Consider the following 18,515-nt stretch of genomic DNA (forward strand, 5'->3'; position numbering starts at 1 on the left):
AGTGAAATTTTTAAAAAATTTGCTCATACCCAACCATTATTTTTGCATCTTAATGTGAGGAAGGTCTTGTTTCTTTCTGGTTTTTATTTTTTGTTAAAAAAAAATGAACTGCTTAATCACATCAAATTATTTACATCTGGGATCTTTTAAGCAAGTATTGTCATCCTATGCACCCTGTCTGCATGACAAAATGGAGCTCTGATGGCATCTATACGACATCAGCTGGCATCTATTTCCAATCCTTATTCTTCCTAACCCTAAATTAGGATAGTTTTTTAAATCTGAAAGATACATATCTCTTCAATTTTTATGGGAAAACAGTGAACCTCTTTGCCCCAAGGTTAAAAGTAGAAATATGTATTAAATCATACATTCATTTCTCTCCCTTTTCCCCTCTTCTTCAGTTCACAGCATTGAGCAGTGGATTCCATGAAGAACTAGTGGGCTCAGTATTTTCTCATTTAATGAGTAGTCTTTCTCTTTCAGCGACCAGACACTCTTGGAGACTACGTTGCCTCCTCTTTTACAGCCGACCTGGTACAGATTAGACAGTCAGGAGAAGATGATTCTTGTTGACTACAGTCAGTATTGCTTCTAGTCACAATGTGAAATGGTCGTTCATTCCCCTGTAAGTTGGATAATAAGAGAGTGAGTTTTACTCCAGTGAGCTTTGCCTTTATGCATTTTGTCTGAACTGATAGAGATTGAAGGCTGTAGAAGTTCAGTTCATACTGATGAGTTCTTTGAAAAAATTTTTTCCCCTTTCTTTTAATACACATCTTCAACCCGATGAAACTTCAGTAGAGATGTTCTACCAAATGTCTCAAGTTGCTCGGTTACGGGTTTTTGCTGTGTGTTTCCTGAAGGCTTTCAGTAGGCACTTTCAGTGAGTTAGAAATAGCACTTTTCACAATGGAAAATGCAGCAACTTAATTTATTTCACAAGAGAATGTTTCAGCAGAGTGGCTAGCATCTTCTGTCAGATTCACAACACAGGCAAAAGCAACTTCCCATCTCCATCCTTGCGGGATCTATTAGGCCTGGTTTCTTCACAGCAGTCGCAGAGTGAATTGTTATTGATACATCTCTCTTCAGTTAAATTTCCTGATGTCCAAAGACCCTTTTATCCTGTTGACTCCGGAATGGTTGTCTAACTTCTTTATAATCCCATTAAAAATAATTTTCCAACAGCCAAAAGCCAGTCCAAACTCCTCATTACTGCATTCCTGTAATTATTGCTTTTCGTGGTCTCAACAGTAGAACATTTATTCATCACCTGCATGATCTAGCAGCTTTGCTGAGCTCCTGCCTCTGTTATCAGTGTCTGTACAAAGACTCACACACACACACAGAGATAAGTGCATACACGACTCATCTTTCATTCCCTCACTTTTTGATTGAAATCTTTTTCTCATAGATAGTGTGAAGAAATCAATTCCACACTCCTATCAAATCTGAGCATCCAAGCAGAAATTTCTGACAAGTTTCCATCTTCTCTCTGTCATGTTAATTACACTGTCATTCATTTCATGGCTTCCATTGCATGTTGTGACTTATATTTTCTTCTTTCGTTTTCTGACCCTTGGTTTTCTATTGTGTATAGCTCTGGAGTAATTTTCTGTATCTGTCTGTAGTGAGAATCTGCTAAAGAGAAGGTTGCGCTACAGGAGTATCAATGGGGCTTTTTTTTAATTTCTGCCTTATTTTCCCAGTAGTGAGTTAATTGTGGAGGATGAAGCATTAAAGGACTGGGGACATGTGCGCAATCCAGCATTTCTCTATAAGACCGCAGAGCCTTAGCATAAGGCCACAAGGGCATCCAGAGGACAAACCGCGGTTGGAATGAGGAAGTAAGAATGCAGAGACAAACAACTCCCGGATGCCGAAGAGGAACTTGCTGCCTGCAAGAAGGCCATGAGCACAGTGCGTGAACAAGTAATGTACACCAATCATAATCGAGTTGCTATGTGATTTAAACTGATTATCGCCAATGAGGGATCGCCGCGTATGTAATGGGGAATATAAAAATGATCTATCTGAGGCTAATAAATGGCTTGTACCTGATCACATTGATCGTCGTGTCGAGTCTGGTTCTTCCTCCGCAACAATTGTCTGTTTAGGTGTTTTATTAATATTTTGAATGTTGTGCAGCTCTGAGGTCAGAGCTGTCAGTTTTTTTGCAGCATTAAAAAATATGTGAGTTGACAACTGAGAAGTTTTCATATTGCTGACATGGATCACAAAACTTTATCTCCTGTGAATCATAATTTTAGCAGTATATCTAAATATTGAGAGGCTAATGCTTATATTTGTTTAATTTCTGTCTCTTTTTTAAGTTAAAGAGGCAAAGGCAGGAAGAATTTAAATTTGTCTATGGATAGCCTAGCAGGAAAACAAATCTTGTCTTGTAAAATACACCCCAGTAATCTCAGTTTGCCATGAACAACCAGGAAAGAACGAGCCCATGTGTAAACATGTATTTTTAAGTTTTTAACCAAAGGGGGAATATTTTGTAAGTTTTGGGCATGTGATATTAGGAAACTGTAAACAGCTCCCAACAATTAACTCCAATTTCTTAGTGTTGTACCTAAAGACAGAGCATTTCAATGTAGTATGTAGATACTATTCTTAGTGGGTAACCCTTCAATTCTCTACTTGTTCATTAATTTCAGAGTGTAATATTAATTACTATTAATATCTTTGAAAGAAAAAAAATGAGTACAGAATCCCACTTTTAAGTGAACGTCTTGGTGTTGCAATCTGCACTCTGCATTCACCTCCATGTATCGCATGAGCCTTTTACACTGGTTTAACTTTATACCAAAGGTGAAACAAATTCACAGAACTTACATTTTTACTTTCTGAGATGAATTAAAAATTCTCCAGCATCATGATCTTTAGCCATTTATTAAGAGTATGTCTTGTATGAGTTACAGTAATCACATAAGACATTTTTAGACTAAAACATGCTGCGAAAATGCCCATCTTTTTTTTTTCTTTCAGAAGCAGAAGGAAATGTTTCATGTGCTTGCCTGAGGTAGCCTGGTCAAATACAGTTAACTGTTCAGTGACAGCTTTCTTGTGTGACTTAAGACAAGTCACATATTTTACCCCATTAGCAAAAAAGGTGTAGTTCTCTGGATTTTGAGAAGAGTTATAGTCTAAATATATTAAAGAAGGCAAGGCATTGACTTACTGTGATAATTAAGACCATATAAACACAGACGTGTATAATTTCCTTTTCCCTTCTAAAAGCTTAGCAGATATCCAAAATCCCCTATAAGACTAGATAAGACTAGTAGACCCTTTAAAAAACTTAAAACTTACTGTACTGAATTGGAATCTTTAATAAATAAACATTATAAAAGTAATAAAACTTCAGTATTCAGAAAAAATAAAATTTAAAATTTTACTTTTCAGTTTTCAGAAAAGTATGATCTGAATAGCACTCTGTTTAGAATTAGAAGGCATCCTTAACTGACAGAACTTTTTTGTTATTCATATGTGGGCATATAATCACATTTGCAGTCCATACCTGGCACATCATAATGAATTTCTTTCAGGAGTTACTGACTGAGTCAGCTGAGAACTAAGATTTCATCTCATGAGAACTGGAATGACTGCCGCATATCATCAGGCAGCTTTAACTTCATACTGTGTCTGCTCAGAAATCAACTAGAGTCAATCTTTGCTGCGGTCTTAGATCAAGGAAAAGCAGCAAAATCTGAAAAAATGGTAAGTAATACAAACTGGGTAATTGACATAACTATCATGTAGCCCCTGTCAGATTTCTGCAGCAATGCTTTGAATCTATAACGCTTGACCCATTCTTTGTTTGTGGCGAATGAAGTAGAACTCTTAAATGGATGAACAGTAGCTTCTGAAGTTGTTTTTTTCTTGTCTGTTTTTCCTTACAGCTTATTGACAGAAGAACCTAGGAATATCCATGCCAGGTCATGTAAAAATCACCATCTAGTCCAGCCTGAAGATGCTGATGGTCAATAGTGGAGATGCAGGAGAGAGCATAATGTCAAAGGAACCATTCTACGAGAAAATTTCAGAACCTTCTTGTTCTTTTATACCTGTACAATCACTTTACTCATCTGAATATCTGTAAAAAGCTATCACAATAAAATCTTTTGCTCCATAAGTTTTGTGGTATTTTTTTTAAATGTTTGCTTTTTGTATGTATAAGCGGCCACAAAATGAATCAACCATATCTTTTGGCAGAAATCAGTGGGACTATGCATTTCTTCTTCGTGTGCTAACATGTTTGCCACATTTGCTATTTCTTGTTTCACAATCATTGTAACCATCTTAAAAACTTAAAACAAGACGAACAGCATCTTTTCCACTTTAGAAGAAAGCATGTAAATATACCTGTAAGAAGTTCGGTATGGGAACTGGTTCACCTGAAGGCTAGACAGGACAACTAAAATTAAATACTCAGGCCTTAGTTATTTTACAACAAACAGCTGTCTTATGCATGTCCCATTCTTAACCGTTAAAGCCTTTTCCTTACTGTTAAGAATTCAGCATTTTTTCAGTCACGTGTTATTAATAAGAAGTTACTTTTTTTTTAAATCACACATCTGAAAATTTTCAGCTAAATATGCCAGAGAAGTGCAGAAGGAATTCATCTTGCTGGAGAATTTGAACCTTCTGTTTTGCATGGTATGCAAGACTGCCTGTAACAACACTGTAATTATCCCTCTCTCTCAAAAATCTTTGATTTTTTATTTCTTTTGCAAGAAGACTAAACTAAGCAATTGAAGTCTTTCCTGAGATATCTGGTGTATTTACAGTTTTTATTCAGTGGGAAGATCACAGCACAAGAAACTGTCCATAGTACTCTATACAGGTTAATAGCCTGTTAAAAATGCACGGGGCAGGTCTTTCTCTCCTGACCTTTTCTTGGAATGGTCTCTAATGAGAATGTCCCCAAATCTAATTAAAGCATCTGAGTAGATTAAAGTTTAGATGTAAGAAATTTCTTTGACTTTAAACGTCCTCATGGTGCTTTGAAAGACCTCGGGATTTAACCTTCTAGAAATGTTACTGTTCTCTGACATGAGGGGAGGATACTCACCTGCCTTAGAAAAAAAAAAATGGAAAACCAGCTCTCTGTATTGACCTAGATAACTACATCAGAAGACAAATTCAGGAGTACCGAATCAACAAAATATGTACTTTTTGTTCTGGATATTTCTGTTCTGTGAGTCATCATTATGATTTTTTAATACAATATTTTCTTCCATATAAAATACAAAATATGCCTAATTTCTGAAAAGGAAATTCTATTAAAATGAAGACTCATATTAAAAAGAAACAGAAGACACAACCAAAAAAAGCAACATATTAGCAGACGACACGAAGCTTGCTTGAAGACATGATATTAGAGGCTCAGAACACTTGTATAAGAGTTATAAAACAAATATTGCTTGAAAAACTGCAATGCTACTCTGTTTGACAGTGTTCCTCTCTGAATGCCTGCAAGAGTTACTGACAATATTTGGAAGCAAGGTTCATGAAAAGTGAGGTTAGATCAAGTCCTCGCTGTGTATCTGGGTTTTCTGCCTACACTTCATAGCACAACACAAAATGTTCTTTCAACACATGGCCTTCCAAAATATAACTAATACATAAGGCTGACATTTAGTTTGTCAATGACCTGATATGCTGAAAATACTGTTCGGAGAAGCTGACTGATATTGAGAAAGATACCTCTACATTTATGTATGTAAGAATCTTCTATGTTTTTCTTTTTTACCTTGATGAAGAACTATTGAATAATTTTACTTTAATTTGTAGTGCTAAGATATCTTCTATAAACTAATTATATAGAATACATACAGTATATTGTATATTGTATATAAATGCAATCCTATCAAGCAAATTCATGAAAGCATAACTATATGAGGACAGAATCTTAATAAACTCGGCAAGAACCACTTGCAAATCTGAGACAATATCAAGATAGAGAGAAGTGAGGAATAAACAGGAAAAGAGAAAGAAAATACATTTTTTTAAGTAGAATTGGAAAAAAGTGCTAATTTTCTACTCAATGTTAGACACTATGGATTAAAACCAAATATTTTCTAGCAATTTAGTCATCAGCATCCTTTTTCTTCTGTAGTATTTCTAATACAAAATACAAAATGGTAATGAGAACACTCCCCGATAAGAATAAATATTGTCAACAATCTCTCAATGAACATAAATTTCTTAGAAATTTCTGAGCAATTATCTTCCTGAGAGACATCATGTTACGTGAGCAGCTGATAAGTTTTGTTCAAATGTCTGAAAGTCAAACGTCTGTGTTAGTCTGAAAAGCTGATAAGTCTTCATTAAGTAAATTCCAATTCTCTCTCAGAGGGGAAGTTAATAACTTCCTTGTCTCAAACACATGAATTTATTGTCAAACTATTTAGCTTATTGTTACTAAATTTCAAACAAGAATGAAAGAAAAAAAAATCCCATGAAATCATTTGTCTTGAAAGTGCCTTTTAGATTATAATGCTTAATGAAAAGCAGAGCTTTTAAGTTAAAAAAAGATTAGCTGTAGCACTATAAACTTCCATTTAAGCCTTTTTTGAAAATGTAAAATCTTTTACCTCAGAGCTTTAATGTCTATGAGATAATAATTTAAAACCAACTTCATTTAACTCATATCTCCCCCCTTCAGTGTGATGGCACTGAGTAACTTGCAAATTGAAATTGATATTTAAGAGCAGACCCTAGTCGTGATTGACAAGAATAGCAAAAAAAGAAGTAAAAACAAATCTTGTCTTTTCCCTCCTAGAATATACCTGGTAGACACTACATGAACAGTATTCCTTTCACAGTAAAAATGTTCATGGGAATGCTTCAATTTTCACTGAAGAAGCTCTTATCATCTGGTTGTCACAACTTCTTGTTCATTTTCTTGAAATGGTTTACTTTCCAGTGGTCATACACATGGACAGAGCTGTTATGTGTAGTTTCAAAATTTTCATCTTCATAACACACAAGAGATACACATGCTTAGATACATCTGTCAAGATCATAACCGTTATAATTCTGGATCAGAAAACATTTACCAGATTCCATGAGGAAGAGCTGTATCCTGGTTATATCCCAGTTTGAGGTTAGGTCTAAAAGCACATGCAAAATCCTGCATAGTCTTTGATTCCACCTATCTCTCCCTTCTTACTTTAACTGCTGTAAGAAAGAGATACAACCACATGAACTACAAGGCAATGCGATATGCTTAAGAGGCTTCTCCAAACTGGTTATTCAGTGAAATAGAAATAAGAGTTCAAAGTCTGTGAGTCCTGAAAATGACAAAATCTTACGTTCCTGTGATGCCTTGTTGTATACAAAGGTTTTTCATGTCCTTCCACTGTGAGTTTCTTTTTCTGTATCTCTTTCATCAGTTTTCCATTTTCATCTGAAAATACGTCCTGAGTCATATGGTGACACATTCTGATTTGTTTCTTCGCTAGCTAGTATTCATTTCTGTATGTATTATTATTCTCTCTAATGTTTAAAAAAAAAGGAAACCTGTAAAAAAGGAGTAGTATGACCTTATAGCATATGTAAACACAGCTTAATTGTGACTATTGTTTCTGATTTGTACCGTAGTAGTACCCAGGTGATATAATCATAGAATCATAGAATCATAGAAAGTTTTGGGTCGGAAGGGACCCCTAGAGGTCATCTAGTCCAACCCCCCTGCAGCGAGCAGGGACACCGCTAACTAGATCAGGTTGCTCAGACCCCTGTCCAACCTGGTCTTGAATGTTTCCAGGAATGGGGCCTCCACTACCTCTCTGGGCAACCCGTTCCAGTGTTTCGCCACCCTCATTGTAAAGAATTTCTTCCTTAAATCTAGCCTAAACCTACCCTGTTTTAGTTTAAAACCATTACCCCTCGTCCTGTCACTGTTGTCTCTGCTAAAAAGATTGTCCCCATCTTTCCTAGAGGCTCCCTTTAAGTACTGAAAGGATGTGACAGGGTCTCCCCAGAGCATTCTCTTCTCCAGGCCGAACAGCACCAACTCCCTCAGCCTGTCCTCACAGGAGAGGTGTTCCAGCCCTCAGATCGTTTTTGTGGCCCTTCCCTGGACCCGCTCCAACAGGTCCGTGTCTTTCCTGTGCTGAGGGCTTCAGAGTTGGATGCAGGACTCCAGGTGAGGTCTCATCAAAGTGGAGTAGAGGGGCAAAATTTCCTCCCTCAACCTGCTGGCCATGCTTCTTTTGATTCAGCCCAGGACACGGTTGGCCTTCTGGGCTGCCAGAGCACATTGCCGGCTCATGTCCAGCCTTTCGTCTATCAGTACCCCCAAGTCCCTCTCAGCAGGGCTGCTCTCGATCCTTTCATTCCCCAGCCTGTATTGATACCGGGGATTACCTCGACCCAGGTGTAGGACCTTGCACTTGGCCTTGTTGAACCTCATGAGGTTCACACAGGCCCACCTCTCCAGCTTGTCCAGGTCCCTCTGGATGGCATCCCGTCCTTCTGGTGTCTCAACCATACCACTCAGCTTGGTGTCATCTGCAAACTTGCTGAGGGTACACTCGATGTCGCTGTCCATGTCATTGATAAATATATTGAACAGCACCGGTCCCAGTACGGACCCCTGAGGGACTCCACTCATCACTGGTCTCCATCTGGACATTGAGCCATTGACCACTACCCTTTGGCTGAGACCATCCAACCAATTCCTGATCTACCAAACGGTCCACCCATCAAATCCATGGCTCTCCAGTTTGGAGAGAAGTATGTTGTTGGGGACTGTGTCAAAGGCTTTACAAAAATCCAGATAATGATGTTATGAGTTCAGGTGCAGATAAAAATTTAATAAAATTTTCTGGATTTCTGTGAGGTTTCAACTCCTTGCTAGTCAGGAATATGAGTCAAATTCCTTCCTCAGTCTCAGCTGCCTTTGGAAGCGTTACACCTGTCAAGTTGCATTTGAATTTCCCCATGCTTGTCACAAGCATGTTCATTATGCACCTCCTCTTGTGTCTTCTGTGCTTCCATATGGCATCACCAAATCAAGTGCAAATTCAGCTCTATCATGGTTCTTAGGGTCAGATTTATTTAGGTTCTCCGATCTGTAAACACATGAGTTCCAGTCTCACCAACTATTTTTAGGCACAAATGAAAAACATTAGCATAATGACAGAAATGAAAAATAAATGTAGGAAAAATCTTGTGCAAGGTAAATGTCTAAGAAGGGGTCAGAAGTAGTTGAGCTTTCTTCATTGATCTAACTTTTTATTTTGTTCCGATTTTTGCTGATTTGCTTTTAAACAGGCTAACGCCTTCACTTCTTTTATCATTAAAAAGAGTGTTGGAAGCACTTGAACTTTGAGCCTAAAGTAACAATATACTTAAATACACTTAGTTGTAATGCAGCTAGGATAATTGCCACGAAAAGACTGATGCATTTACTTCACTTATCTTGTAGTCCAAGACTCTGGTCCTCAATAAGTCTACTCAGCTTTCATCAGTCCTGACATGTAATACTTTTTTGCTTCAGATACTCTCAAATGCCTCAGATTCTGGTTCTAGCCCTTCCCTGGAGCATCTGTGACCTCACAGTAGCAATATTTTATCTCAGGTTTCTGTAGTTCAATAGATATGCCATTTAGTTTAAAAAAAAGAGAATTCAGTTTTAATGCTTATCTCGGCTGATTTCAGTTATTTTTGTAATACTATTAACATTGTAGGAGAGCTGTTATACATTGCCTTATCCTAGATACTAATCTTATTAACCAAGTATTTCCTTCAGTAGGAAGATAATATTTCCCTTTTATTCTTTGCATAGAAAATATTGTGCCAGGAAGGAGGAATAACAATGGTACGTACTGGAGGTTTTTAGTCAATACTCTCTGCTATAAAGCAAAGGTTTGCCTTGTCCTCGAAGTGGTCAGACCATAAGTTCATAAGATAAGAACACCTTGCTCAGTCATGGTCCTTTAAAAAGACAACATTGGCCCCTGCTTTGACTCTAAAAGAAAGCTTATATTTACAGCTCAAAATCAGGAAGGAGAAGGGCATGCAGCCAGAGGAAATTCTGCAGCCAGGGTTACACAGCGTTTCAGGCACTGCTGTTTTCAGTTCTCCATTTCCCTTTACCTTGGGCTCCCTTCTCATTAGGCTGTCTGCTGTGACTCTGGCAGTTGTTTCTCAGTCAAGGTCCATGGAGCACTTCTCAGGATTCAGGACTATGTTCTTCCTGGCAAGGTGAGACTGCTCAGTACAGACCCTGAACTCCCAAATCAGGGTTCTTTGTCCCCTTGTGATTTCTCAAAATTTGGCTGTGCATTGTTGGCACCCATGAGTAGCACTAAGAAAACTATGAACATATGATAAGAATTATCTTCATCACAGTCGAATGAGTCTCTAAGGACTATTAGAGACCTCTTCCAACTAGCAACAGTCCTGGTATACATTTATCTACCACCCCAGTTTATCTATTCTTATCCGCATTTCAACAAATATCTTCTCTAGTTATGTTAATATCTGGAGATTGTTCCTGTGCTCATATTCTTTCAATACTTTCCATTCTTGAAGAATAAATGGCACTTGACACTCCTAAGGAACATTCCTCTTCCCCTCCCATGAAATACTATGTCCTATGGTTTGTATGGTGCATCCTATGATAGAAGCCTTTATGGCTTGGATCAGGCTTACGAGCTGAGGAGAGGCAAAGCTGATGGCTCCAGATTTCTCTAAGATTGCTTCTCAATGAAAAGTAAAATACTTCATTCACAGAGTGCCTGGTTGGAATATATGTTATAGCATTTTTCCTTCGGATTTGGGTATATTAATAAAGATTGAATTTTAAACTCCTATATTAAAAATGTCTACTGTCTCAGGTATGACTTTAAGATGCTTTTGACACATTAAAATACTATTTCCATACTGATTTCATTAGCTATATTATAGTGTTTGCTGCTTTTCCACTGTCACTCAGAGAGAATTTCACAATCCCAAGTTCACAATTTTCTGCACATACTGGCATAGTGACTGGCATGCACAACTATGAGGTTGTGATTCGTTTTGGTTTAGCGTTCTAGTCCGTGTTGGTAACCCAGACATTTTTGTACCAAAGAGTTTTATATATTCTGGGTTGAAATTTAAAAACAGTCATTCTTTTAGCACGAATGGTCATGAGTGAGATCAACTGATTTCAACATGAGAGATGTGTAACAATTCTGACCATATTTGTACGTATAGACATAGAGGCACAAAATACTAAGAAAGATGAGCTTAAATGAATCATAGTTTTCTGTTCTTTGCATCAAAGACCACCAAAGGTCGTATTTCACTTGCCAATTTTTACCTTCAATATTTTACTTATAGCTACATTCATATATATGCATATATTGGGAAATATGTATGGGATAAATGTAGGTTTCCTGGTTTTGACTGGGATAGGGTTAATTTTCCTCCCAGTATCTTCTGTGGTTTGGATTTAGTATGAGAAGAATGTTGATAACACTGATGTATTTTGCTGTTGCTGAGAAATCAAGGAATTTTTTCAGTTTCTCATGTGCAGTTGACGAGCAGGTGTGCAGGTGCTGGAAGGGAGCAGAGCTGGACAGATAGCCCAATCTGGCTGATGGAAATATTCCATACTGTAGATGTCATGCTCAGTTTATAAATGGGAGTTGGCCGGGGGCAGGTATCTGCTCTTTTCAGTGAGTTCAAATTCTCTCTTTTCGAGGAGTTCAAACTTTTCCATGAGTTTGGTCTTTTTTTTGGAAGATCCACGAAATTCACAAAATCCATGAGTTCCATATTCTGCAATCACTGCTCGGGGACTGACTGCAAATCAGTCATCAGACGGTGAGAAAATGGTAGTGTATATATTTTGTTTTGAATATTCATTGGTGGCAGTAGTAGTAGCAGTAGCAGTAGTAGTATCATTTCCTTTGTTGTCTTATTTAACTGTCTTTATCTCAGCTCACAAGTTTTATCGTTTGTCCATTTATCCTCCCCATCCCGCGGGGGTGGGGGAAGGGAAGCAAAGGGGTGAGCAAGTGGCTGTCTATTTCTTATTTGCCGGCTGCTGAGTTAAACCATGACAGTAGGCCATGGTTCTCACTAAGTATTTTTCCTTTAAGAGTAATTAATCAAAATGGCAAAAGTTCACAATGCTGTGCTACAGTGAGACAAATCTAATGCACAGCATACAGCAGCTGTAGCTCTATGTAGGTGCCCATCTTGCACAAGCAGTAAGAGTTCTTCTCATCTAATAAGTCCTGACAAGCTACCTGATATAATAATAAAAAACCTGTTTCTATCTCAACTGCTTAAAGGCATCTGTGTGTTTGCATATTCAAAACACCTATTTGCATACACAGTTATAGTCACCGATTGCTTATATTTTCATGTAATTACATGTATGTCTTGGGCTTTGACCTTTGAAAATAACTGAGAACCAAAATAAGTATCAAATCCCCAATTCCACACACTTTTTTCGAGGTTACCTTGGAAGTTCAAAAGGAAGTTACTTTGAAGCCTTTTTTTTTTTTTTTTATTTTAAATGGGGGCATGTATGTGTCAGTGCAAAATCACGTTCTAAAAGAAATTTTCAGGAAAATCACATAGACCACTAGCCTTATAAAGGCTTCATTTCTGTATACAGAAATCCTATGAATAATAATCCTATTACATAATCCTGTACTTTGCTTCTGTGTTCTTGCCTTACTTTAATCTGATGTTGAGAAGTTTACTGGTTTTTCTGGAACAGGCAAATCAAAGAATTTATGCATAGAATCATAGAGTCATAGAATCATAGATTGGAAAAGACCTCTAAGATCATCTATTCCAACTGTCCACCCAACACCACCATTCCTACTAAATTGTATCCCGAAGTGGCACATCCACACATTTTTTTTGACACCTCTGGGGATGGTGAATCAACCACCTCCCTGGACAGCCTATTCCAATGCCTGACCACTCTTTCAGTAAAGAAATTTTTCCTAATACCCAATTGAAACCTCCCCTGATGCAACTTGAGGCCATTGCCTCTCGCCCTTTCGCTAGTTACTTGGGAGAAGAGACCAAAACCTACCTCACTACAACCTCCTTTCAGGTAGTTGTAGAGAGCCATAAGGTCCCCCTTCAGCCTCCTCTTCTCCAGACTAAACAACCCCAGCTCCCTCAGCCGCTCCTCAGAAGACTTGTTCTCTAGACCCAAATCTAGAAAAACTCTCTTTTGACCCTAAAGATTTCTCTAGATCCACTCTAATGCAAGGACCACTCTAGTAGAATTTTAGTTACCTTTTCCTGCTTGATTTTACTTTGTTGCTATGATGTGTTTCTAATATTTACTGAGCCATTAAGAAGCTGGAAATACTTCTAGAGAATTATTTTCCATCTACTTGTGCTAACATTTTAGCCTCGTGCACAGGAAGAAATATCCACCACTGCAACATGAGCAGGAGTCCTTTCTCTATGGGAGAAGACTTGCAAAATCCTACATGGTCCATAGAATATGTTCTGTTCCTTTATCGCATTTTAACATTAGATAATGATTTGTCCACGAGTTTATATAGCCCACTGTGATGTCCTGAAGAGGTACTCAGGGTGTATTTATTCAGAATCAGACAACGACTGTAAGCATTTTTAACAAACCTGTATTGCTTTCTGAATGTTTATTATAATTTACACGATTCTATCCCTTAGTGTTATTAACAGAAGGAAGAGTACCAAAAGTTTATTATATAAGCATGCCTTATGGATTATTGAGGCTTGTGAACTCTTAATCTTAAGTTTTACACTCACATGAAAAGGTCTAAATTCATCTGGTCCTACAGGTCTGACAATCTGAAGGTAAAACAAGGTGAATTTAACAAATCAATTGTAAAAATACAAAGTAAACTGTCTGAAATTTTTGTTAAAAAGAAAAAACAAGCAGAAGAAAATTAAAAAAAAAAAAGACATCTCTTTCAGTATGATGCAATGTATTTTCCTCTTCTCCGTGCTTTGGAAGAGACTAGAATGTTATGACAGATGAAAATGAATGCTATAGGAGTACTGAGGAAAAGTAATGTAACGTTAAAGATAATGTAATATCATTATTTTACATTGGCTGTAAGGGAACCCAGTGTTTTGAGCCATTAAAAAGAAGGCACAAATTTTGAAAAGTTGGATGGAAATTTGCAGATAACAGACTAAAGCAAGGGTAAGTGAACATGAAATGTCCCTTGTTAACTCTGCTGGATTGCTTTTTCTGACCAAATTCACACTGTAATAAAAAAGTGGCAATACAAGATATGAGTATTTCAGTACATACTTTGAGCATTTTGTACAGAGTTCCAATTGTTGACAGCTAACCTGAAGGGGATCACTTGATACACTTGACACTTTTACAATCTCATAGTAGCCTTCATCTTCTACTAATATTGAGGATGAGGAAGGATAGTGGACATTCTTTCAAAATCCCTAAATATTCTTCCCTAAGTGACAGAAGTCATTTACTAGAACACTTAAGTGACTCCATTGGTATTAGCATTTAACAACAGTGTTAGCCTATTAGCTTTATACTGGTAAAAAGATTATGATGTCTTTTTGTCCTAAAAAGCCTTGCATAAAGAAATCCTAAAGCTTATGACTATTTCTTGTCAGGAAAAATGAAGTTCACAAAGGAGCCAGATTCCTAAGTGCATGTTCTCTTATCTTTGAAAGTACATTGAAACATTTTTGAAATTGTGGGGCTGATTGACTGACAGATCTTTTTAATTTCACAAGTATGCTTTTAATTTCATGTCTAGTAAGCACAGCATCACATTTGAATCCCAGGCAGAATACCATTTTCAAGTGTGCTGAATGGAGAAGACTTAAAAAATCTTTGATGGACTTCGAATCAGGTCTCTACTCCTGTCAAGAAATGAGTTCACTGTTTCTGGGACAGCAGCATCATGATCACCAAAGAGGAGATACGGTACCATCTTTCCAACATGACATCAGCAGAAGCTAAATAATGTAATATGTTTATTATAATTTCAGAAATAAAAGTTAGAAACTTTTTGTTTATGAGTTTATGGTTAAAATTCCAGTATATACATAATTACTACCGAGTTATTTAGAAAACACAGCACTTCTTTTACTGCAGTCTAAAAACACTCTGAGATATTGCTGGTAACAGACCATGACAATTGTATTTGGCCTGTGGACAAGATCCTCTTCCACCCATATAATTCCAGAAAACATTAACAATTACTTCCATAGTCATTGTATGCAATGTAATATACCATAACTTTTACTGAAAATAGTCACATCATTTTGTCATATTTACTGCAGTCTGGTTTCCCTTTAAAATGATTCCGCCACTTTGGGCAAAGAGAGTTATCATTCAGTGATTCATTGTCTTTCTGATGGTAACCAGTAATTCTTTGTTGGCCAGCATTACACTGTGTACTGTGTACTACAACTGGACATACTCTACAGTATGACTCTTAAAAAAAAATTCTCATGCAGAAATTCAGACTGTGATGTTTCACCTAAGGTCCAGATATAGGAAAACAGGTGCTTTAGACATAACAATGTGCTTAAAACAGAATATATTTCTCAGTGCTGTTCTTGAATACAATGCTTTTCAAAATCGAGTCCTCAAAAAATAGACGAATCTATCACAAATAGACTTCTAAAATAACTAAATGTCAACTGAGAGCTATAGATATTAAAAATGACTATTTCTTTTTAATTTGTTTGGAGTTAGAAATAACTGTGCTGATAGTTCTTTAACTTTATTCCAAAGCACATAATGAGCAATTATATCACACATGATAGATTCAGCAGTGAAATATTATCAGTTGACAGCTGGGTCTTTTACAAACATAACAGAGTATGAACATGAAAGGGAACTAGAACTAACCATCTGCTGAAAAAGACTGCATTACAAATCTAAAAAAACATACCAACTTTAAAATGCAATTTATTTTACATCTCTATATTAATCTTCTGGGACATGCATGAGAAGTGTATGCAGTAAATGATGGATTAAAAAAAATTGTTAACTTGCATAATTATATTCAAAACCAGTTAGTTTTTATTTCATTGCCACTGTAGTCACGATAAAATCTTTGCATGCTTTATATGCATACTGACGTAGGTTGCTCATTGGCTTTAAAGAAAGTAAACAGTGTCTATTTGACGGCAGAATTTAACAGTCCAGGTATTACCCAATACTGTTCAGAAGAGGTGTGAAAAAATGCACTTGTCTCAATGTAGGACAGGCATTCCTTTTAGGTAGAACAAAAGTTCCCATAGGGATCAGGAGATGTAAGAATCCCAGGTGCCATTTTGCATGGCAGACAGCTATCATTCCAGTATGAACAAAAATTAAAATTATAAAGATTAACCAGCATACATTCCCTCCTTAAGAAAGTAGAACAGTGTTGAAGATGGTGAGATCAAATTTTACATTTGCCTAAATGTGACATCTTGTAAACTTTTAAAGGAAATAGTATTATTTAGTATCAAAGATATTATTCAATATACGAGAAGCAGAATTGCTGAAGAAAGCATTGGTCTAGGGCAACACTAAGAGGGAGACAAGTTTGAGCTGCCCAGCATCCTATGAAGAGTAGCATTCAGTTCATGGTCCTGATGATGAAAATCCTACCTATACATACAGCTCTCTCTCCTCGGATTTATATTCAATGGCTGAAGACATGCTCATAATTGTCTCATTCAGTTGATGAGAAGTGCCCTCTGTGTATGTCTGAATCTGCTTATTCAAACCTTGCACATGACTTTCATGTCTTGAACTTAATATCTCCCCTGATTTCAATTCTTGGTTTTAGCTTTGAAATTAAATTGTAGCTTGATGCATACTTAGCAAGCGCACCTGACATTTATGATAAACAGAGGCCCTAGCCTTTCCCACGCTGGCTTCTAGAGAATACATGACAATGAAAATGAGTCACACTTCAATAACATATTTAGAAAGTCCGACCGAATATGAAAGTTCTCCTCTGAGGTCACTGCACTTGTGCAGTACACGACACAGCACGTCCCACCCTCCACTCCAGAAAAACTCATGTAAATGTTTCATGGAACAGTATGTGATCTTTCATAGAATACAAGGCTTTAACTCCATAACAAAGCAGGGTTTTATACATTATACAAAAATCTCATCTTCTTATTTAATTTGTGTTTGATGTAATATAATCACTTCTCACAAAGGCATTAGCACGATTAGAAATTCTCAAGGGCACATTCAGAAATTATATAAAGAAGAGTTTCCAGGTCTACAAGGTTCCTGAAAGGAGGACTCATTAAATTACAGGCCCAAATGCTCACAGTATTCAGTCCCTTCACATTTGCATATCAAACTAGAAACAGCTGGATCTAATCTGCAAGGATATTGAGCACCCACAATTCTGGTTACAGTCAGACTGCTAGTAGCTGGCAAACTGAAAATCTGGCTCTATGCACATAATCATCTGATCTTTTTGTAAGTCTTTTGTGACCAGCAATGATTCTGCACAGTTTCCACATTCATTCTATGACATCCTGGTAGCTTGTTTTACTGTTGTGTTTTGCTGGTGTGTCCGCATGAGTGAAGTCAAATAATATGCTATGACTTTCAGCCAGTATTGCAGCCCTGTTCTCCACATCCTCGAGTGATGCTCAGCATACCTGAGAAAGTGGGTTTAGATCAAATTGGTTTTAGAAAGATAGCACACCTGTGTAATGTATAACAGATGAAGTATAGATATAGACCCCTAAGTATCTAAAACACAAGTCCAAAATTCTGTTGACACTTTTACTGCAGGTTTGTTGGGATTTCTAATCTGACAGTTGTCATTTGTGTGTAGTCATCTATGAATGTGTTAGTCACCCTATTTCTTCAGGGGCAGATTTGAATGGTAGCTGTGTGTCTGCGGAAGAATGAACACATAACATTTCTATCATAGCTGTAATGGTGTGGCTTTTTTAGAAAAAATAGCTTTAATGTGTCTTAGATACTATACTATTTTTTAAGAAAAGCAAATGGTGCAATTCTGATTCAGCGAAGAGAAGTTCATTTTATGTTAGGCATGGCTGTCTACATATCTGCTTCTACAAGACAAAAAACATTCTATCCATCAACAAGCCTTTCAACACCAAGTCCTACCGTTATCTGTAGTTTTTCACTAGTAGGTAACTATCCTATCTCATTGCAAATCCTCATAGCCAGGAGGACATTCAGAAGGACCAGTGTCTCTTTCTTGTGGTGGAGAATTAAAGAAACATCAATAGTGGTATGCTTAGCACAGAAATTCCTGTAGAAGAAACGCTCAGGAAAAGGAAGTTCTCTCTTTCACAAAAAGTTTCATTAGGACATTAAAATTGAGCAGACATTCAAGTAATTCCTAAGAACTGTCACAGTCACCTTGCAGTGAAATTCTCTTTGGATAACAGAATGATGATTTTACTCTTTCCTCAAAAAATTAATATTATATGAGAAAAAAGAAAAGCTACAAGAGTTAGCAGGAAAAGATAACGTTAAAAAATTTCAGGAGGAT

Source organism: Opisthocomus hoazin, chromosome 3, assembly GCF_030867145.1.
Source record: "Opisthocomus hoazin isolate bOpiHoa1 chromosome 3, bOpiHoa1.hap1, whole genome shotgun sequence".
NCBI lineage: Eukaryota > Metazoa > Chordata > Aves > Opisthocomiformes > Opisthocomidae > Opisthocomus > Opisthocomus hoazin.